Source organism: Chenopodium quinoa, unplaced genomic scaffold (assembly GCF_001683475.1).
Source record: "Chenopodium quinoa cultivar QQ74 unplaced genomic scaffold, ASM168347v1, whole genome shotgun sequence".
Lineage (NCBI taxonomy): Eukaryota > Viridiplantae > Streptophyta > Magnoliopsida > Caryophyllales > Amaranthaceae > Chenopodium > Chenopodium quinoa.
Genome location: NW_018742222.1, coordinates 211,359 through 234,685, shown reverse-complemented (window position 1 = coordinate 234,685; position 23,327 = coordinate 211,359). Strand labels below are relative to the sequence as shown.

General features: G+C 38.3%; 1 long non-coding RNA gene across 3 annotated transcripts; it reads left to right on the top strand.

Annotated features, from left to right (window-relative positions):
- The first annotated feature begins 819 nt into the window (after nt 1-819).
- On the top strand, nt 820-22,244 carry LOC110734470. 3 transcript variants are annotated; one of them, XR_002513813.1, is made up of 5 exons: nt 820-1,171; nt 1,810-2,111; nt 2,955-3,013; nt 3,100-3,187; nt 18,909-22,244. It is a non-coding gene; the product is annotated as an uncharacterized LOC110734470 (long non-coding RNA). The 3 variants fall into 3 exon arrangements; XR_002513814.1 differs by lacking the exon at nt 18,909-22,244 and having other exon boundaries at nt 821-1,171; nt 3,090-3,272; XR_002513810.1 differs by lacking the exon at nt 18,909-22,244 and having other exon boundaries at nt 823-1,171; nt 3,100-3,272.
- The last annotated feature ends 1,083 nt before the right edge of the window (nt 22,245-23,327 follow it).

Below are 23,327 nucleotides of genomic sequence, written 5' to 3'. Positions count from 1 at the left end.
TTACCACTAAACTTGTTTAGTGTAGGTGTAGGTTTATAAATATTGTTTGGTTGAGGGTAGTTAGTCCAACGACCTAATTATCCTTCACCAATTACACGCTATGGGGTCTAAAGAAGGCACACCAGACTCCAATTGGTACAACCCCCTGTCGCTTGGTCTATGGGAAGGCTTGTCACTTTTTGGTGGAATTAGAACATAAAGCTTGGTGGGCTATCAAGGAGCTTAACATGGATATGTCATTGGCCGGTGAGAAGAGATTGCTCAAGCTCAATGAACTTCATGATCTTAGATATGACGCCTATGAGAGCTCAAGGCTATATACGGAGAAAACCAAGAAGGGACATGACCAACATATCAGGAACAAGAGTTTTAAGGTTGGAGATAAGGTGTTGTTATTCAATTCAAGGCTTCATTATTTTCTCGAAAAGCTCAAGTCCAAATGGTTGGGGCGTTTTGTGATTTAAAATAATACACCATATGGTTCTTTTGAGTTTGAGGTGGGCAATCATAAGTTCATGGTTAATGGTCATCCATTGAAGCACTATTTTTGAAGATGTTGGTTTGATCGAATGTTTTAGGCTTGATCCTTTGGATCCTAAGCCTCACCATTAATGATGCTTCCTCATGGTCAAGCTAATCACCTCATAAAGAAGCATTTCTAGGAAGCAACACGTGTTTCTTTTGCTTTGAATTTTATGTTTTGTTGATTTGGATTAATTTGGACTTTGATTTTATTAAATTTTATCACTAGTGGAAAAAATCTCATTCGTAACAGGCTATTTGTAACGGGCAAAGCTTTGTCCATTACAATTATGATATTTGTAACAGGCAAAATAGTGTCCGTTACAAATAATTATTTTTTTGTAGTGGGAAAAATAATGTCCATTACGAATGTGTATGTATTTGTAACAGACAAATTAGTACCCGTTACGTATACTTCGTATTCACCTCTTTCTCTCTCATCAGTCCCTCACTCCTTCTCTCTCTCTCCTCTCCTTTCCTCCCCGTCATTCACCTCTTTCTCTCATTTCAAACTCAGGCCCTCTCTCCTCTCCTCCATTAATCTTCCCCTTAACAACAAGTGAAGATCTCTAAACCTAACCAATGAAGAACAATTGTTAGATAATTTGGGATATATTTGCCGAAAATTTCAACCATTTTAGATCGTGAGGTAAGAAGTCCTTGAATTGTTTTTTCCTCTTCTTGAATTGATTTCTAGATATCTAATTGTTTAAATTCTTGAATTTGTTCTTGTGAATTCTAATTTGCTTTATTTTTTCTACATGCAATTTGTATTTGATTCATTTTAGGCATTTATATGGTTCGATTATCCTTTGCATGTCTAAACGAATAATAAATCTTAAAAATATATTTTTTAATTGAAACGAGTAATACATGCAATTAGTTTTGAATTTATTTCATCTTTGTCGATTAATACCTAATTGGCGAATTTTTTTGTAATTTTTTTTGTTTATTGAGAGAAGTAGGAAACCTAATATGGAATGTTGATTAATTCTAGGGTTCTTCGAGTTCTTTACCAAAATCAATCAATTTATCCCCAATTTGTTCATTTTTAGTGGTAATTTATGGGTTCTTGGTATATAATTTCTGTTAATCCGTTTGTTAAAGTGAGAATTTGGGTATTGTTTATTGATTTTCTATGAAAGGTTATTTCTTTTTGCATTATTTGGTGTTTTAATCTGATAACTAGTGTTTCTTTAAGGCTAATTAGTGTAGAATTAAAATTTTGTTATCAATTGTTTAGTTTGGGGATTTACGATTTTTGATTTGTGATTAAAATTTATACAGGTTTATTCTGAAGTGACGTCTATTATAGAATTATGTAGAGCTCAGTTAAAAGTTGCTCAGCTTACTAGCACCATGTCAACTATTGAGATGGTTAATCGTCATTTATAAGCTATTTTTTTAAGTTGTTTGTTTCTCCTGTAATTTGAGCATGTTATTAATGATTGATGTTGTTTGTTTGTAAATACTATAAGAAGCAAGCGCTGTCCGGCCCTGCAGATATTCTGGTGTCAACCCCTGCTTTTGTGCAACTTGTTTGAAAGCTGGTCTCTTCACCTGAAAGCCATTCAAGAATCGCTTTCTATGTTGGTTAATCTTGATTTTAGTATCTCTTTGTTGTTGATACTTGTTGTTTCTCTTTTTTTTTTGAGCTGGGCAAGCTGGGGAGCGCTAATGTATTAGTTTTAGGCTAGCAGTTATCTTTGGCACTGATTATTTATATGGTTTGATTATTCTTTGTATGTCTAAACGAATAATAAAGTCTCAATGTGATTCAAAAATTGTCCCAAAATTTGAGTAGTGGAATTCTGCAATGCCACCATTGTATGTTTGCTGGTGTTAAGATGAGTAGTGGCAAAGCTCACTATAAAATTCAATAGTGTACGAATAAGTTTGAATTTTGTAAGGCTTTTGAAATGTCAAGGATGAAACTTTCGTGAGTTGTCCTATGAAGTTGTAATTCTATATGATGATCTGGGATCTATGACTCTTGCTTAATGGACTTAGATATTTAAGTAGAGTCGCCACATCAAATGAATTGTGTAATACTCACAATTGCTGGAGAATCTCTATAGTGTTTTATGTGGGATTCTTATCTCCTTTTTCTATGATTTTGTCGTCGTGATATTGATTGAGTTCATACATCTAATTATTTCTCCAAAACTTCTTGGTGTACATGTCTTCTTCTGAACCGTGCCTTGACTTTGAAATGATTTTTTTCCAATGGAAATATTATCCCTATGATTTCCTCTATTTTCCCCTGGTTTCATAGTATATTAGTGTCTTCTTATTCTTTTTCAACTTATATGATGATTTTTAGGAAAAATGTTCAGAAATGACTTCATGATCATTTATTTATTTTCTACATATAAATGTATAATTTAACTCTTGGAATCAACTCTATGTATTCACTACTTGCAATTATGCAGAGTTTGACCTGCATACAACAGCTTCAAGAACTTTCTACAGTCTGTTGCCAATTATATAGGTTTGACCTACATACAACAGCTTCAAGAACTGTCTACAACTGTTCCAAATATTTATGCTTTATGACACATGTTTAGGATTTTCCAGGGGTGTGTTGTTGAGGTTTTTGGACCAGAGGCATCTGGGAAGACTACTTTAGCCCTTCATGTAATTGCTGAAGCTAAGAAGCAAGGAGGTATGTAGTAATCTTTAAGGGGCATCCATGGAAAATGGAGTGAACAAATTGGGACAGATGAAATATATATTTGGTGAACTGGTCACATATGTGTTTGTTTGCTGATAGTAGTCCTTCCTTTCAACCCTCCCCATACAACTCTTATTTGTGTGGAACTCTTTTTTTTAAAATTATATTTTCAATTATTGGACATCATATATAAATGTAGGAGTTCTTTGATGACATGCCTGCATAAATTTTTCCACTCTTAGCTTTCTTTTTGTTGTTAGAACTTAAAAGTCTATGCGGTAATAGTTTGTATATAGGATAGCTCCCGCTAAAATATTGCCCAGCTCCTCGAGGTGCGCACTCATTGCCGAGAGACCAACTATGAAGGGATCACCAGCCCGAAGGAGTCAGCTCGCAAAGCTGACCATGCTGAACTCTCCTTGAAGGAGATCGTACACATATAAATAGAGGGCAAAGTACAACGGAAAGGAAGTAAGACACACAAGTTATTACACTCTCTACATCACTCTAAGTACACTTTCTCTCTCTAAACACTCTATAACGTAAGCATCAGAGGGGGTTCCTCGAGCCACCCCCGAGGGCAGTTTACGTATGTTGCCTTGTGTAGGTTGTCGACGGGACCCAGCCCACCAAGCAGAACCCTTGGATCCACACCTGGAACAATTGGCGCTAAAAGGAGGGGAAGGATCATCTGACCTGAGGTTCACGAATTGAGTTAGGGTATAGTTGACAAACCACCATGGTCGGGGAGGAAGCTATACAAACACCCGTAGTTAAAGCCAATTACACCAACCAAACACCACAAAAAAGACCACCAGCAACTGTCGATCCCAAAGGATTTGTCGAAAAACCCAAACACGCCATCTCACAAAAATCCTATCCCAATTAATCGACGTCAGTTGCAGCTAAAGCAGCGTCGAAACCAGTCGATCCGATAAGATCTAGTTCCATTTTCAAATATGTATGTCGTTGACAGGCGCGAACAATGAACCCATTGTTTCACCACCCATAACCCAAAAACTACAGCACGTAAACATGCCAACCATCCTGCAGAACCTCTCTAAGTGCAGTAAAGAGCAGTTGGCAGTGATGACATCAGTCCTTGCCAACTTTGGTAAAGGAGCGAGCTCGTCACCAGCAGTAGAAGCTGCAGAACCGACGGTAAAGAATTCAACACCCACGACCCTCACCCCCGAGTAGAAAAAGCTCGTCCAGCTAAGGAAGAAAGTACTGGAGTTGGAAGCTCGCAATCTGAACCGAGAATGGACCGTGGAGGAAATAGCTCAGGCTAGGGTCATCCCGGAGAGGCGAGTCCCCCGCAGCAGGTCAACAACCTCTAAGTAGGGACCCAGCCCGGATAGGGAGAAGCAAGCACGAATCCAGGTTATTCCATATGATTCCCCATTTTGTTGAGAGATTCTAGAGGAATTGATGGAGAAGATAAATATGCCGAGCTGAAGGTACAACGGAACCATAATGCCTAAGAGCCTTATATCAGCTTTTGAGAATCACATGGTGCTCTACACCGTGACAGATTCAGTTTGGTGCAAAGTATTCCCACCAACCCTGGAGGGGTTGGCTGCGGAGTGGCCTGGAGACATTCCAAAAGGTTCTGTATACTCATATAATAAGATGAAAAGGATGTTCATGGAGCATTTTATAACCTTGGTAGATCGAACTAAGATGACAACTGAGCTGATGTAACTAGTTCAGGGGAAGGTTGAGCCCCTGAAGGAGTTTATCACCAGATATAACAAGGAGGCAACAACCATCCCGAATATGAGCAAGGAGGTAGCGCTGTTGACAATGCAGAGTGGTTTAGTACTAGGATCATCATTCATAGCGTATATGGGGCGTAAGAGCCTCGGAACGCTAGCTGAAGCGCAAGGTTAAGCGCATGAGTTCATCAAGGCAAATGAAATTGACATAGCAATGCTGAGCAGGAAGGCGCCAGGCGACCTAGTTAAGCGAGTAGAGGTCACTCGGGCAGAAAACACAACTAGGGCTGACCAGCCGAGCATAGATTAACAAAGCCGCAGAAAGGCAGATAGAGCTGTTGGGGTGAGAAGGTCAGATCCGAAGAGAGGAGGAAGACCTGGATTGAACGCTCTGAGCAACAAAGGATACATCCGAGAATGTTGAATTCACCAAACCATGGAAGCGAGTTTTTTAAACTCGCGGTGTCCCTTCCACTCGCACCAACCCTTTACGGTTAGGCTTCCACGCGGTGAGTCTGGACAATTAACCATGGACCCTCTATTGACTAACCCATATCCCGAACTTTAGAGAACTAGAGCCATGGTTAGGTTGCAAACTCATTGCATCATGTTGTGCCTACTTGACTAATTGTGCATTATTGGTTGTGCATCCTCTATGTGTTTTTTCTAACCGTTTGCTTGACTTGTGTGAAGATTAAATAAACTGATTTATGACTAAAAGAACTTTGTCTAATTAATTAATTCGAGTAATTAAAGTCTAATAATTTAATCAAAGTTGACTTACTACGACTTTAGGCATACCCTGTAGAGTAATATTACCGAAAGCAGTTCCAGATCGACGTTCCAACAATGGCGCCAATATTTAAACTGCATCACCACTTTGTGGAGCGTAGCGCCTAGCGACAGTCCTATTGTCTGGCGCTACACTGCAAAGAGAGGCTGCAATCCTGTCATTTTGGCGACAGTTCGGTTTGTTGCTCGAGTCATCACCTTATGTCTAATTGAACAGTTTTCTAGTCGATTCAGTTAATTTTTACCTTGTCAAGTCATTAATTGAGTCTAAGCACTAAGTCCCGTGGTCTTACACAAGAGTTAAAGCATGTCACTTACACTCACCATATAAAGCACACACTAATGTACACTTCTAAGGGAGTATTGTATGCGCGTAGTCATTTTTTTAGGGGGGTTAGTCGGATATTAATCCTCCAATTAAACCACTTGTTTGAACCCTATAACTCCCAAAAATATATACCTTTTTTTTGCCAAAAATATACACCCTGTTTTTCTTTTTTTTTCTTTTTCAAAACCGTGAAGTCAAAGTCAATTTGAGTCAAGTCATTAAAACAAAAATGGTTTAATTTCCAACGCTTGGTCAAGAAAGGGAGGACGTTTGATCAAAGACAACCTTTTTATTCAAGTCCAACTTTTTGACAAACCGATTGCTCGTAAAAGGAAAGCTAATACAGTAATGGCAACTCAATAAGAAGTTAATGAGCTCAGGAACCAATTGATAACCGTGACTGAGGCTTTAAAGGTTTTAACCCTCAAAATCGATGATCTAGTAAAAAAAAAAACAGATGGACCTCATGCAAGAGAGTCTGAGCAAAGTGTCTAGTGACTATAAGTTTCAAGGAATTAGCTCACAAGGGGTCTCGGTGGACAAGGATTTTATTCCGTAGAAGTTCAATGCCAACGACATCCTGAAATTCAAAGCGACTGAATACCCTTATTTTCTTTTAAGAGCCTTCGACAATAATGAGTATTAAGGGTATTGACAAGAAGGTGTTTCCCTCTTTGTTCTCCCTATCTCTCGAAACCGTTTACCAACAATGGTTCTTTTCTCTTGAGAAAGAAAGAACCTCTACTTGGGAGTCTATAGTAAACGCTTTCATTGATAGATACAAGTGCAACATTCAAAGTTGAGACTGACGATAGGTAACTTGAAATCCTCAAGAAGAAGGAGAATGAAGGTTTTACCTCTTTCTTCAACAAATGGAGAGAAACCTCTACTAAGATGATTGAGGTACCAAGCGAAAAAGAATATGTGAGGTTATTAATCAAGAACCTTCAAAAGAATTACTCCAAGCATCTCAAATACCAGAATAATCTCCATACCTTCAAGGTCGTCTATGACATTGGAATCAATATTGAAGACGACTTGGCTAAGCTAAAAGCTGCTAACAGTAACTCGAACAGTGGCTGGAAAGGCAAGAAGAACGAAAATCCTTCTTCTTCCAAAACCACCCACTCAAACAATTTTAGTACCTTTAACTTAAGTGAAGTCCTTGCTATGAATAATCAAGGACAAAAGAAACCATTTAGGAGGAATTTTACTCCTATAGGTATGATTTATGACACCGCATTTGACCGATTCAATGCAAAAGGTCTTATAACTCCTATTGGATCATTTGGGGACCCACCGGTTGAGAAGTGGACTGCGAATTGGAACCCCAATGCACATTGCAAGTATCACCAAGGTAGGGGCCATCTTACAAAAAATTGTTGGAAGCTTAAGGAAGCTATCCAAGATTTAATCGACAACAACAAACTGCCATTGCCTTTGGCCTGTAAGATACCGAGCGTTGATAATGCACCTCTCGCTCACTCATCTCTCATCAAGCTTATCGAGGAAATCCCTCATCTCTCATCAAGCCTATCGAGGAAATCCATGCTATTGAAAAAGAGGAGGAAATCTTTTTCGATGCCATGGATGAATTTCCAGAATTAGCAAGTAAAGAGGATGTACGGTTGCTTACATTATCAATGTTAGAGGGATCAAAATTGTTATGTAAAGCTCTTGAAGTCGCGAAGAAACAATTAGAGGAGATTCAGAAAAAGTGTGACAAGGTTCCACCCACGATAAATAAACCCAGGAGAGAGTTCACACCCATGGGAATGACGTATGATGCTACTTGTGATCGTCTCTATGATCAAGGATTAATCAAACCTATTGGCCCTACCAAGGATCCAACACCAGAAAAGCGATCTTCAAGATGGGATCCCGATTCCTATTGCAAGTACCATCAAGGGAACAGTCATACCACGAATGAATGCTACAGGTTTCAAAACCTCATTCAAGATCTCATGGAAGCAAACAAGATCCCATTGCCTCTAGCTAGCGAGAAAACGAAGAAACCCTTTTCTCTGCAAGTAATTGTTAAACTCAAGAAGAGTAATAGACTCTATACTCCAATTGGGATTCCATATGCTCAAACGTTCAATTTACTCTCCGAGAGTGGCGAGGTCAAACCTCTCGAATCGAGACCATTTGAATCATTATAAAGGACAGATAGATTCTAATGTCAATACCATCTATCAGGGGGTCACACTATTGAAAACTGTTTCAAATTTAAGTATTTAATTCAGAAAATGATTGATGGCAAAAGGCTAGTCCGAATTATACAAGAAGAAGACATAAGTATTAATGGAGTTTGGGATAGTGATGAAGAAGACGTTTACTTAAAACACACAGTAGAACCTCCACCTTCGGTGTCATATGCCATGGATGACTTCTGGGTTGAAGAAGATTCATCAATAGACGTCCTCACAAGATCTGGGAGAATTCAACCTCCTATTTGACACAACATATACCAACTACGCAGCAAGTTCCCATAGAAGACAATGATATTGTCAAACAGTTCAAGAAAACCAAAGTTGAAATGAATGTATGGAAGCTTCTAGCAACATCTCGAGAACATAGGTTGGCAGTAATGAATGCCTTAGATAAGATAGAGATAGATTCTGACACCACTCCTGAGGGGTTGGCCAACTTCCTTACGAGTGATCTCCCTAGTCCTATCAACTGAAAGGAATGGTGTCCTTCGAACAAGTGTATTATTTTGGTAGCGGGTTCAGAATTATTAGAAAGCTAATACATTCAGTAAGGTCAAGTGATCAGAATACTTGGGTGGAGGCCGCTTCCGATCAGTAATATTAATATAATTAATATTACAGCTTAATCTTGACTGAACCCTTTGGGTCACACCCAAGAAAAATATACGAACCGACTCGACAAATTAATTCGGAAGAAATTAATTCGTCGCCCGAGTATTAAATATTTAGACGTCGGAAATTCGAGCTTAGAGCATTGAAACCGAGCGTTAGAGAATCTCAAATGTCGAGCCAAAATTTAGGATTTGACGAGACGGGAAAATGCTTCAAGTAACAAGGAAAGTGTGTCCAATAGGAGCGTGCCACATGGCACCACACATGGCAAAACGCCACTTGGTAGCACACGTGGCAGCACACATGGCAGCCACGTTGGCAGCCGCCACATTGGCAGCCACCTAGTGGCAGCGTGCCACGTGGTAGTGTGCCACGTAGGCAGCATGCCACGTGGCAGCGCGCCATGGTGGCGGTGCGCCACGGTGGCATCACAAGTGGCAAGGGGTCGTGGACCCGGGGTGAAGGGTCATGGTCACGGGCCAAAATAAAATGGCCCAACCGAACCTAACTTGGGGTTTAAGGTTGGGTGACACATGGTTAGTTCACATTGCATGTGAAATGCCTTGGGGACCAAGTGAGAAAGTGGTCCACTCCTAACCATGTGACACTTGTTACTTGTTCCTTGGTTTATTTAACTAAGGGTTGAATTCACCAATCTTTCCATGTGGGATCCTAGTTGTGAAAAGTCCCACATTGAAAGATGAGTGGAATTCACAAAGCATACTTCCTTATAAATAGTCATGGCATGGCTTGAGAATTCTTCGCTTGAGTGGGAGTTAGAAAGAGCATTCCATATTTTGGGAAAAACTCCTAAACTCCATTAACACTTGGGTTTTGGTCGGACCTTGCTAACTCCAAGGTAGCGGACCTAAAAAGTCATGTTCGTCCTTTGTGAGTGGATACCGTTGGAGGCACGACATTAGCGGTGCTCAAGGCTTTCAAGTAAGAGCCCGTTTTGAGAGGGCGAAACTCGCTTCAAGGGTATGATTCGTTCTTCCTTTTCTTGTATTTATTTATGCTTTATGATTTTATTAATTACGAGTGGTTCCTTGGGTCGGGATTGTTTCCGCGGTGAGTCAGACTCACCAAACCCCAACAGCGGTATCGGAGCCCCGCTCGTTTATTTTTATAATCATGTTTTTCAAGGTTTATTTTGGCTTATTTTTCTGGTTTAAGTTTCTAATTAGATTAGTAGCTCGGTTTTATTTATTTTAATCCCGTTAAATGTTGAATTTGGCCCAGAACCCAGATTTTCGCCCAAAAATAGTGAATTTTGGGTGGAAAATGTGTTTTGGAAAGGTTTTTACCCCTTTCGGCCTGTGATTTTAGCCAAATTCCGACCAGAAATGCCTTTTTCGAGGGATTTTTTGTTTTTGATGAAAAATTTGAAGTCTTTTCAAATCTTGAAATTAATGGCATAACTTGTTGATTATGTGGTTGATTATTTGCATTATTTGCTGCAATTTTTAGTCCCCTTAAAGCACACTTACTTGGTAGTATTTGATGCTTAAAGGTTGATTTATTTTCACATAATTGCAAACTAATTGCTTTTTAGTATGAAAATTTTTGTTTTGAGGCTTCCTAAGTGTTAAATATTCAATCTTTATTTGTGATAAGTGATTGAAACTTTAAAAACCACTAAATTCCATGTTATTTTGTGTTTAACTTTGTGGTTTCAATCATTTTGAGTTGATTGGAAACATAAAGTTTGAATTTTTGTGATAGAAATTTGGTTATCTTCATGTTGGAAGATATAATTTTCAAGGATTCATAAAATTTAGATGTTGGAATTTTCATTTGAACATTAAAGTTCATATTTTTCCAACTTCCCCTTACTTTGTCAAATTCTCAAGTTTAATTTAAATTAATTAAATTAGAAGTGAGAAATTGCCTCAACTTTGTTATTGCACCAATCTAAACCAATTTAATTAAGAATGGTTCTTGGAATTATTTTAGTTATTTGCACTTTGAAATTTTATTAAGTTGGACTTGTTTAAAATTTTTTCATTTTTGCTCATTAAGTTAGTTCTAAAATTAATTTAGAATTAATTTATTATGTCTCGCGAAATGGGATCAAATCCCGATGCCATGACACGCAAAACGAGGCAAAGAATCACACTAGGCTAGCCGGGCTGCATAGCAGCCCGCATGTGGCTTCCAAGGTGGCTGCCCCGCCTTGCGTGCGGCCATATGCGCGGCAGCAGCACAAGACCACAGCAGCCACACAGCAGCAGCCATGGTTGTGCATGCGCGTGCATGCGGCAGTGGCAGCTGCTCAAGGCTGCTTGCCGCAGGCCGTGTGTGCGGAGCTTTTGTGTGTGTATGTGCTTGGTGCGGTGAGGCAAATGGCCGTAGTGTGCTTGGTTTGCACGAGCCGCAATTATTCGAGATTCTTTGGCAAAACGCATAAAGCGAAAGCCACTTGAAATGCGGTTGGCTTAATATTTTCTTACTTTGCCGTTTTATTTATTTTAATTAATTTTGTTTATTTTAATTAAAATTTTGGGAGGCTAGGCCTCGGTTTTGAGTGGCATTGACAAAATTTTATATTGACAAGTTTGGGTGCTACCGACTTAATTAATTGGATTAATTAAGGGAAATGCGAAATTTAGTGGGAGCTTCAATTATTAATGACGTCAATTACATAATCTGTTAAACAATTTTGACTAGTTTAATTAGGCGTGTTAATCGGATTAACCTCCTAGATTAGTTACTAGTGCGCGCGTTGTTTAAATGTTTTTACTTGTTTGATATTGTAAATTGCATGGGCCATTCACAAATAGTGAATGGATGAATGGAATATATATTCTCTCTCACAAGTTTCATGAAATGGCAACTAGTGGGTCCCGATTAGGATAGAAAATACGGACTACGTGCCGTTATGTATTTTTGTAAATCTAAATAAACGGTCTACGCACCGTTAAGTATTTTTGTACCTTAATATTTAGATTATTCTTTGTCGTAGACACTAGTATTTTCATAGTTTGGTTAAGTCTTGAAGACGGCATATCTTGAAAGACCAAGCCTTGAATTGCAAATGAAGACCTTTTGAAGACACTTGAAGAATTCAAGGGGTCATGCTAGTTGCCAATATGCATCTATTATTTTGCTTTATATTTTATGCTTATTACATGTGAATTATTCGTTAGATGCATGTTTAGGTTTTCTTTATGTTGCGATGATTAGTTAAGTTCACTTAAATCAACCAACATAGAAATCCTAGGTCCCTAATAACATTGAGTCAAATTTGCCTTTCCAAAACAACACATACCAACCGAACGAGGGTGATGGTAGGCTACGCCAGAGCGAGGTGCCATCTCTACTCCAAGGCTCATAAGGCACACCGGGTGTGCACGTTGGTTTTGGTTGAACTCATTGGTATGAGTGAGGAGTCCTCACATACCGTGGCAAAAGTGATACATCGTCAAAGATGCATTAGATGAGACGATTATCTAACCAAGAGTGGCTTAGAGCCATTAGCAAGACAATGCTTACCTTAGAAGATTGAGTGTTAAGACAAGCCAAATCATGCTTAACCACTCTTTGTTTCTTCGGATCTTGGAATCGTCTTATTTTCGCCAAATAGGGATAATTTTTATGCGTAAATAAGACATTTAAAAACATTGAAGTTTGCATGAATGCTATTAAATTTCAAACTTATTATGTTCTTGATAAATGGTTATACTTTGCACTTATATTTATAGTATTCTAAATGAAATAATATTCTTTCCATGATTGGTAAAGGAAATCCTTGAGAATAGTTCTCAAAGACAAGAAAAGCATTTCTAATATACAATTCTCATAAACGACTTTTATAACTAAGTCCGAAAGGACGGTTGGACATCATGTATTCAAAATACTAGGTAGTTTTGATAAAACATGAGGTATTGAGTTGAAAACTCAAGATTGTCAATGTTTGACAACCAACGTATCTTTTCGCATCATACATTATTGAGTAGGACTTATTGATGTAGTAATTCGAGTAATGATAAATGGAAAAGATTGAACTTTGTTTTACGGCGCACTAGGTGCTTGATTATGCCTAACAAAGCATAAGAGTCAAGGTACTTAAAGAAATAATTCTTAAAGTAAGATTATGAGATATTGTATGATAAGAAATATAGGAAAGAGGGAACAAAGAAAAGGATTTAGATTCCATTTCAACTCATGAGTTCATGTTATTGTAGTTAACTTAGCAATTCAATATCTTCACAAGTATCGGATACTGCTTGAGTGTTCCACTATGATAGTGACCTCAAACTATTGAAGTTAAGCTAAGTTATCGACTTACAAGCATAGAATGAAGCAAGAAGAGCTACATCAGTTGTAAGGTCGTATGTTTTGTTTAAAGACCTTTTAAGCAAAGGCTAGAAAAAATAATGGTTATTATGTTCCATAATCAGCAATTGATCCGTTTACACATAGAAAGACTCACATTCAAAGTAATGAGCAATAGTTGCGAGATTTATTTGAATGGAATGGTTATCCAAGCGTTGAGTCAAGAATGCTTGATTATAAACAAACATTTCCCTAATATGATTAACTCACTAAGTTCAAGTCATGGGCTTGATTTGCGTTCCAAAAATCTTTAGCAATGTCATATCGACAAGAATGTACTCAAGATTCTATTAGATAGGCTCTTGATAGTTGCTTGATTTGGAATCATTCTAAGACAAGCAAGTCTTAGTTGTTGAAACCGACAAAGCAGAGAGCTATTGTTCTCAGTATAGACAATTGACTCCGAAGGCTAAAGAGGAATCAATTACTTCAACGTTTCAAAAAGAATTTGAAAGGATATGGCTATGTTCATCAAATGTGAACAAACTTGACCTGAGTAGCTCAAGAGTCCAGTGAAGTACAGAATCGACTTGGCAAGATATCAAAACTTCTAGATTAGATCGAGCAATGTTTGCTTGAGCCAAGCGTGACCATCTCAAAGTTATGAACGGAAATTTTCATAAAGAACTCCACAAAGAACATAGTGTGTCCTCACGGAGACCTCGATGTCATTGGAAAATGACTTAAACGATGATGGTTCACAACCCTTCCTATAAAGTTCTTAAAGATTTGCACAAATGACTAATGTTACACTAAACAATATGTCGAAGCTAAGAAAGGAAGCCATATTCAGTTATGGATAGAAATAACTTCTAAAAGTCTTTTCAAGTATATGTCTAAGGCTCTTAGTCTCAGTGGGAGTTCACTAGCTTAGTGGGAGCTAAGTGGCTCAGTGGGAGCTAGGTGGCTCAGTGGGAACTGAATGGCTCAATAAAGACTAAAGTTAGCTCAAGTGGGAGCTAACTATTTGTTTCACAACGAACTTTTACCCAAAGACAATTTACATGTCTCTTTATAAGCATTCAAGTGAGACTACGAGAATTACCTCCACATCCTAATTGAGAACATAATGTTTGTTGCTCTAAGTGGTGTCTTTCTGGAACGTAACACGTTTCCAAAACGACAAGTGGGAGGAAAATGAACCCGATGACCATCGAGCATAGCAACAAACTAGAACTGAGAATCTCGGAAGACCTTAAAGGACTTCATGAGAATGCTTGATCAAGAATACTCAAAAAGACTTTACAAGTGCCTTAAAAGAGTATTCATTACTCACAAAACATTAAAAATGTTGGAGTAAGATCAACATGATAAAAGGGCTTTGAAAGCTCCTTAAAACTCAGTGTTTGATGCAATTACCCCGTATAGGTATAGAATTCACCAAAGGCTTGGATTGAATCCTATAAATTTTCTATTAAGTTAGAAATAAACCTAATACTTACAAGCAAAGGAATAATGTCTTGTAAGATAGCTACGACAAATCCAAATTCCGAATGATGGTTAGAGGCCATGAAAATCCGAAATAGACTCCATGTTTGAAAATCATGTTCGAAACTTGATTAATTTGCATGAAGGATGAAAGATCCATCAATTGCAAATAAGTTTTCAAGGAGAAAACTAACAAATGTGGAAATGTATATGCATACATAGCTAGATTGGTTGAAAAGGATATAATTAATTTCAAGGAGTTGATTTTAAAAAAAAACCTATTCACCAATCGGAATGCTTAAGTCTTTTCATGATTGATCTAGCAAAATTGCACATATGAAATATGGCAAAATAGATATTAAAACTGCCTTCCCAAAATAGGATCTTGGAAGTGACTATGGAATAGTCTAAGGGTTTTGAAAATCTAAATAATGCTAGATTTGAAAGCAAGCACATGGAATCCGTCATGGGATTAAAGGAAGCATTGCATGAAGGAATTGGAACTTGTTTTCTCATAAAGTTAATAAGAGGATTGACTTATGTAGAAACATAGAAATTCTGATGAACAAGAAGTTTAGTGGGAGCAAAAGTAAAGGTCCAACGAGAAGTTTACGAACTCTATTGTGAAACAACTATCAAATGCTAAATGCTTAGATTTGAAAGTATTTTCGACAATGGACCAAGCTAAAGACGATACTTAGTACATGTTGGGAATTAAGTTCTATGGTATAGACTTAATTAAATGTTTAAATGAGTAAAGGAATTTACCATGTTAAACATGAAGGACTTTGAAAGGCTTTCGACCCATATATGTATGAAGCTAAGTAAATGTTTGAACTAAGTACAATCTAGGCTAAATACTAAGTCAACCAAGAAAGACTCTAGTAAGAGACTTTCAACCATATCACATAGCGAACATTTTGGCAAGACTCAGTGTAACTGAATGAGCTAAATGTCACATGGATGGAATAGAATTGAGAATCTTTCTAGAATTAAATCCATCATGTAAAGCTATGATATGGAATTGTCAGACGACTTACTTGCTTAGAGAATGTGAAGTACGTATATAATACCAGTCGACATTAATCTATGTATTAGATCATTAGATTATAGTCAAGAACATCCATAGCACTTAAATAAGTAGTTGGATGAGTACTTGACGCATGGAAACAAATACAACTTGAGTTTTGATGTTACAAGAACAAACCTTAACAAGGATTAGATCCTTAGAAAGGAAGCCATTTATAAGCACGAGGCACGAAGTGTCGTGGCTTGAGAATGGTAACATGGATATGCATCCGTGTATAATGTGCGGAAATTTAAGATAAATTTCCATGATCGTAAGTGATTTGAGTATTCCAAATCATTGTGAGTCGTTTGGAGTGAAATCCATGCAAGGCATCATCGGAGAGTCTACTAAAACATATGTTGAGAACATTGTTGCCTTAAAAGCAATAATAAGATAGATGTTGAATGGAAAAGTTCGTTGTTGAACATTGATGATTGTAGGTTGTCAAGTAGAAGGTCTCAAATCATGAAAATGAGTGGGAGCCATTGTTTGGACAATAAATCCTGAATCACATGTAATCCATTAACACTCTCAAAATTTTATCATCTTATTATGGAAATGGTGGATAATGAAGATGCTAAGGTTTGCAAAGTAATTATAACTAAACCTATGCAATAAGTGAACGACAACATTCATAATTGCATGACAGAAATCAAGCATATCAAATATGAGTGTGATTTCTATGAATTTTTTATGAAGAGTACAACTCTTAAAACATTTGGGAAAATACATTTATCATAAGATGAAACATTGTGAAGTTTCATAGTGGAATAAAATATTTCTAAATATTCCACAAAACTATTTAATTGTGTTTTAGAATTAAATAATGTGTCCATTCGATTTTAATAAATATTCAAAATAGGGTATCAAGTCAATGGCTGGGATAAAGAAACACCTATTAAGTGAACATTGAATATTTTAATCGAAAATTATCCCTAATCAAGGTCATATTTTTTGTGGACGATTAATGACCATTAGAGATTAGTGTGTAGTATGATTTATAGCACCGTTTCTTGTGCTATGAGGATATAAATCATTTGCACAAGTATAGGTTTAGAACCATACTAGATCGACCTATGAGAATACTTTAACAGATTTAAAAATCGTCATAAGTATTTTTCTCATTATTACTATCGGAACTCTTTTCCTTGACCATGAGTAGTGGGAGGTCTACTGTTTAAGTACTAGTCCACTTTGGTATCCGCCAAACGTCTGCCAAAACTGGGGATTATAACGACAGATATCAAGCGGTTAGGTCCTCTTAGTAAAAAGTCGTGTTCAAGGTTATGATTCGTTCTTCCTTTTCTTGTATTTATTTATGCTTTATGATTTTATTAATTACGAGTGGTTCCTTGGGTCGGGGTTTTTTCCGCGGTGAGTCGGACTCACCAAACCCCAACATCAACTTGATCACCTTTTCCGACAAGGATTTACCTCTAAAAGGTGACAAGCATTATAAGGCATTAATCCTCACAGTAGTCTGAAAGAGAATGAACGTCCCTATAACTCTTGTAGACAATGGATCGACCATTAATGTCTGTCCGCGTGTGAGGATGCTAGGCAAAAGGGATGAAGACCTAACCCTGTCAACACAAGGAATAAGAGCTTACGATAACACTCGTCGTTAAGCTCTTGGCAAGATCACTATGAATATAACGGTGGGAGCAATAGAACACGCTACTACATTCCAAGTAGTAGATATTAAGGCTTCATTCAATTTATTGTTGGGACGCCCTTGGCTTCATGACCTAAAGGCTGTCCCTTCATCTCTCCACTAACAGGTAAAGGCCATAGTTGGAGGAATCCCCATTACGATCGATGCTTCACCCATAAGGATTAAGTCCATAGTAAATCTAATAATTAATGTGGAGCACGATGAATATGATGAAGATTTGTGGGGCTTTAATATGATAGTGAACGCTATTCTACCATGACCCCTCTCTACCACGACCCTCACTCCAATATGATAGTGAACGCTATTCTGAAGAAACAAGGACATTTTCCTAGGATGACCCTAGGAAAGAGGAAAGGAATAGCAAAATCGCTGGAATCACCTAGCCTCCCTAAATTAGACACTTTTGGACTTGTTTCAAACCGACTAGGGAAGATCTCAAGTGAGCCCAGGAAAAGTCAAAAGCACGTAGGAACGTTTGCATCTAAATGAAAGCAATCCCAATGAATCAGTATCCTCTTACCCTCAATGGAAAATTCATAAAAGAAGGAGAGTACTATACATGCTACAAATTTCCTGAACCGTTTGTCGTAAATGGCATAAGGTAACCGAGATTCGAAATTTTCCTAGATTGCTATTTTATAGATGAAATCCCAACTCCTATGCATAAGGAGAAAGCACCCCATGCTTTGACTTTAATGTCATTGGATTACTATTTGGGCGAGAAAAAGATGAGCCAACGTACATAGAGGATAACTCCTCGCTCATCCAAACGGTCCTACAAAGCGAAAGCTTTGATCCCTCAAAGCTAATTACTCCAGTAGAAGGATCACTACAAGGGTGGCGTAAGACTGTCAAGGTGACTACTCCAGGCGGAAGGAAAATCTATATTACAACGTGGCAAGGACCAATGTTTGAAGAGTCGTCCGAGTGGTCCGAGTCAGAGTCAGAGTCTCTTCCTAAAGAGTCATCTAAGTCTTTATTTGTAGCACCCTCTTCTTCTATCTCTTTCCCTAGAATAGTTAGCGATCAAGTCCCTAAGGACATATCTCTCTTCGATGTAATGATTTCCGAATTTAATAATATGTCTTCTTCCTCTTACTCCTCTTGCTTTTCTATATCCCAAGATGACGAGGATTGCTTAACTAACAATGAAAATGACAAAGAAATTATTAAAGCAATGGAAACACTTGAAAAGAAAACACCGATAATTGAAGAAACTGAGACCGATTCGAGCAAGAGTGGTTTTCCAAATGTCTTTATGGAAGTTTTAATGAAAGATTTTCTTTCTCCGTTCAAAGCCAAAGGCAATCGTCTAATGAAGTATTTCAACGATGCTTTTGTTGGTTTGGTGGACTCATTGTTTCTCCGCCAACCACCTTAATTGGTGGAGGACGTCGAGCTAACAACGTTAACTAAAAGCGCTACTCGGGAGGCAACCCTGTTTTCCAACTTTTTACTTTGATCTAATATTTTTCTTTATTTCCTCCTTTGAGAACTTTTCTTATTTCTTTATATTTTGGTTTGTTCTTTTCATCTCAGGTACCATGGGATTTGAATCGGAGAAAATTTCCAACAATTTTGGTGCTACTTCAATACTTCGTGAGGTTTGGTTATGCTTAGAGGAAAGGGGACGTTGAAGTTATTCTTATAAATTTTTTTAGTTCTAGATCATGACATTTGGTAGGGACGGTGAGAATGCAAACACGAAAGCATTTTAAGGGGTATTTCTTTTTTTAGTGCCATCTCGAGATGTGTGGGGTGCGCACACACCAAGCTACACTCGCGCGCATCACAAAGATCACCAGCGGGCGCAGGAACCTGTGCTCCTCAAATGCCAAAATCCGACCAAGAACTTTCCGCGGGCGTGGGAATTTACCCACGGGTGCGACATTATCGGAAGCGAGCGCGACACTTGTTGGCAGCCCCTATAACCCCAAACGCACCCCTTCTTTCATTTTTCCCTCATAAAACCCTATACCCTCTCTTGTACCAAGCCTACTTCACTTATTTTGCTATCATTTCAACATCAATTTCAATTGCCAAAATCAAGTTTTTCAAATCTACTACTCAAAACAAAATTTTCAGATTTCTTTCCCAAGTTCAAGTAAGAAAAAAAATTGGGTCTTTTTCAAAATTTTAAAATTTTGTGTTGAGGTTTGGAGTTTTTTTTGGGAAATTTATTTGTTCTTACATCTCCATTTTGAGCATTTTTCAAGCATTTCAAGGCTTCATTGAGGTATGGTTTCTTATTGTTTATTCATCATCTTCCTCTTTGATTTAAGCTTGAACCTTTATGCTTTCATGGTGAAATTCTATGGTTAGTACTTTTCACTTGGAATTTATGTTGAATGATATTGATGGATGTTGAATTGAAGTTTCCTCATGATAAATGTGTGAACTTTGATTGAATTCTTGAATAATAATTGTTGGTTATTTTCTCTCTCATGGGTTTTCTTTATATTAGTTTCTTATCTCTGATTGTTCAATGATTGGGATTTATTTTTCAAATTGACTCATGATTAGGTTTCTTATGTTCAAGTTTGCCTTCAATCCATGTTTATTTGCTTAATATTCATGATGTTATCAATGTCATTGTTCATTTGTTACCATTTCTTGCTTCTATTGTGAAATATTTCCATTTTGTGCTTGTTGTTAAACAACTACTTGTGCTTAGTCTTGATACTTTGTAGATGGCCACACTTTGTCATATGAAGCGTGCTAGAGCTAGTTCAAGCAAGTCGAGGTATATTGTTCCGCCTCCACCGAAGGTTGAGGAAACTTATGGCATTGAGTTTTCAAAGGAATCTCATTGGGAGTGCTTCAAACGTCTTTCAAAGAGAAAGCTTAGGGCAACGTGTTTCTATGATAAAACGACAAAAACGTTTCTAGGGATTGACGAGGATGTTCGCCTCCTTACGGAAGGGCTTGATCTTTTGAACTTCTTGGATTTGAATGCCCCTACCTATGCTAGGGTGACTTATGAATTCCTTTCTTCTCCGAGGTTGTTCCTGAACCGAGTGAAAATTACTCAAAGATTTTGACTTTCCAACTCTTCATTAATGATCACTCTTTGACGGATGCTCAACTATGTTCATATTTCATGTTTCCTTGGGTCGAGAATTCGGATCATTGTATTTCTCCGGCTCATGGTAGAGTGGCAAGTGAGCATGTATATGATTAGCAACGTTGGTGGAGAAGTATCTCGGAAGAAGGAAAGTATAACCCTCAAACTTCAAAGTCCGCTTCCATGATTCATCCGGCTACGCGATATTTCAACCGAATGCTCACATACTCTCTTTGCTCCAAGGACTCCTTGGGAGCTATTTCCCGTGAGGAGCTTTGTTGGTTTTGGATAACCGACCAAAATGATTTTGAGATTGAGTCGGTGGATTTCATGTAGCGTTTGATCTCCCGATTCTTGGATATCCGTGATGGAGTTTGCCTTTCGGGATTGCATCCAATTGGGTGGGATGATTTCTATACTAGCGCTTTTCATCAATGAGAATTACAAGGCTATGGTAGACGAGCTTCCACAGATTATTGATCCTAGAGAAAAGTCCCCCTCGCATTTCTTAAACATCTCCACACTAGTGAATAAAAATTTCTTGATCGAAGGAGGAAGGAAGATGTTTTTATTTGGAAGGTCTCTCGATATAAGGAATGGTTTGTAATCCCCTGCAAAGAGGCAACTACTCGTCCCGAGGAGAGAGATTCTTTGCCCTGGAGGCCCCCAATGCGAGATGTTCATCCCTCTATCCGTCAAAGGACAAATTGTACAAGAGATCATTCAACTAATGTATGCTCATCGATTGCTCATTCTCTTTCCCCGGTTTAACCAGGAGGTACATCTATTCCCTCCCCTCTCCCACTCCTTCTACTTTTGATATGTCAACAATTCATGCCAATCTTGATTCTATTGCTAACATGTTGTACTCCATGCCATCTGTGCAACCTTCTTCCCTTTGTTATGATTACCATACGTATCGATTATATGATTTGCATGTTTCTATGGGTGAGATATATCCTTACGTCAACTATGTGTACCTTCCGGTCCAACAAGGACCTGTCCCCCAATGGGAGCCTTTTAATCCTACTGTGGATCCTAGACTTTGTTATCCTTATTGGGAGGGCCCCCATATTCACTCTAGTTCTATCATAGGAACTACCCCGGGCACTTACGACTATAGGCGTCCCGGGTGTTGTGATTATGCGTATGATCCGGCTAATCCTTTGCCTTTTTCGGACCCCGAGACTTTTGGTAGGTGGGGTAGGTCGGGTGAGCCGATCTTAGATGATTTGTCTCATTATTTTGAGCTTGATATAATTTAGGAAGGAAAGTCGGTTTAGGGGTAAGGTTCCCATGGAACTGAGCGAGATGGTAATCTCTAGTCATTTGATGGAGATCGGTGAGGGGAGTTCTCATTCTACCCCTTACCATAGTGCGTGATGATTCTACCTTGGTCCCCACCCTCCTTTCTTTTGTGATTTATATATGATATTTCTCTTTTACCTATTTGTCTTTAGGTTTAGAGTGATGAGGCATGGCCTATTTTAAGTTTGGGGGTATTATTTGTCGTTTCTTGTTGAGTTTAGCTTTAGAGTGAATATATGATATTTCTCTTTTACCTATTTGTCTTTAGGTTTAGAGTGTGCATGTTTTGAAAATATTTGCGGTTGACTCTAGGATAGGATATGCTAAGGTAGTGGACCTTTAGGGGCCTTGAAGCCGGATTTCGTTGGGTTTGTGGTAAGACGGAGTTGCTTCCTTTGGTTGATTCGATGCCCTTAGTGAGTTTTTGACACATCCATGTGAGGTTCCTTATTTTTCACGCCTTCAACATATATTTGCATGAGCGGCATGGATCCTTGACTATTGCAGACCTAATCTAGAATCTTGAGTCATAATTCTCAAACTCGAGACCAAACTAACTAGGAAGGACAAAGGCATCTTTTTTTCGGTGGTAATTTTTCTTTTCTAGGTTATTTTTCTTTATTTTTATTTCATTTTGGTTTACATTTGCCTTCTTGCTAACCATTTGAGCTTTTTCCATTCTTTTGAAGCCAGATCTTTAGTTCTTGAGCCTTTTGTTTCATTTTCGTTTCCATTATTGGTTTTTGTGAAGCAGTTGATCCTTATTGTTCGAGTTCGTGGTATGGATGATTGAGTATTTGGTTCTCTTGAAAGCAAGCTTATATTGTGATATATGTGTCAATAATGGCAAATGAATATATGAAAAAGCCATCCTAACTTTCTAAAAGGCAAGGACAATGCAATTGCAAAATTGAAAAAGCCGTCAAAAGTTAAAGAGGCATGGAAAATTGCTTTGAAAGTAATGGATGAAAGGAATGGTGTGCTTCGAACAAGTGTACTATTCCGTTAGTGGGTTCAGAATTATTAGAAAGCTAATATATTCAGTGAGGTCAAGTGATCGGAATGCCTGGGTGGAGGCCGCTTTCGATCAGTAATATTAATGAATAATAAATATTACAGCTTAATCTTGACTGAACCCTTCGGGTCACACACAAGCATTCAACAAACCGAAACGACGAATTAATTCTGAAGGACTTAATGAGTCGACCGAGTAATATTTATTTAGACGTCGGAAATTCGAGCTTAGAGCGTCGAAATCGAGCGCCGGAAGTCGAGTCGAAAAATAGTGAAAGACGAGACGAGCAAGAAATAGTAATAAATCAACAAAAGACCAAAATACCCCTAGCATCGGAATGCCCAAGCAAACCGAGTGCTAAGGGCGTATGTTCTAGCATGGTGGCTAGCATGCGCACCAAGCCGAGCCTAGGCTGGCTGGTGCGTGCTAGCGCACCTATTCTAGCATCGCAAGGCTAGGCGCTGCCTAGTGCGTGCTAGCATGCTAGTCGCAGCCTTGTGCGCGCAATGGCTAGCAAGCCATGCCGCAACAAGCTGCAGCAGCTAGCACGCTAGGCGCGCCAGCTTGCCAC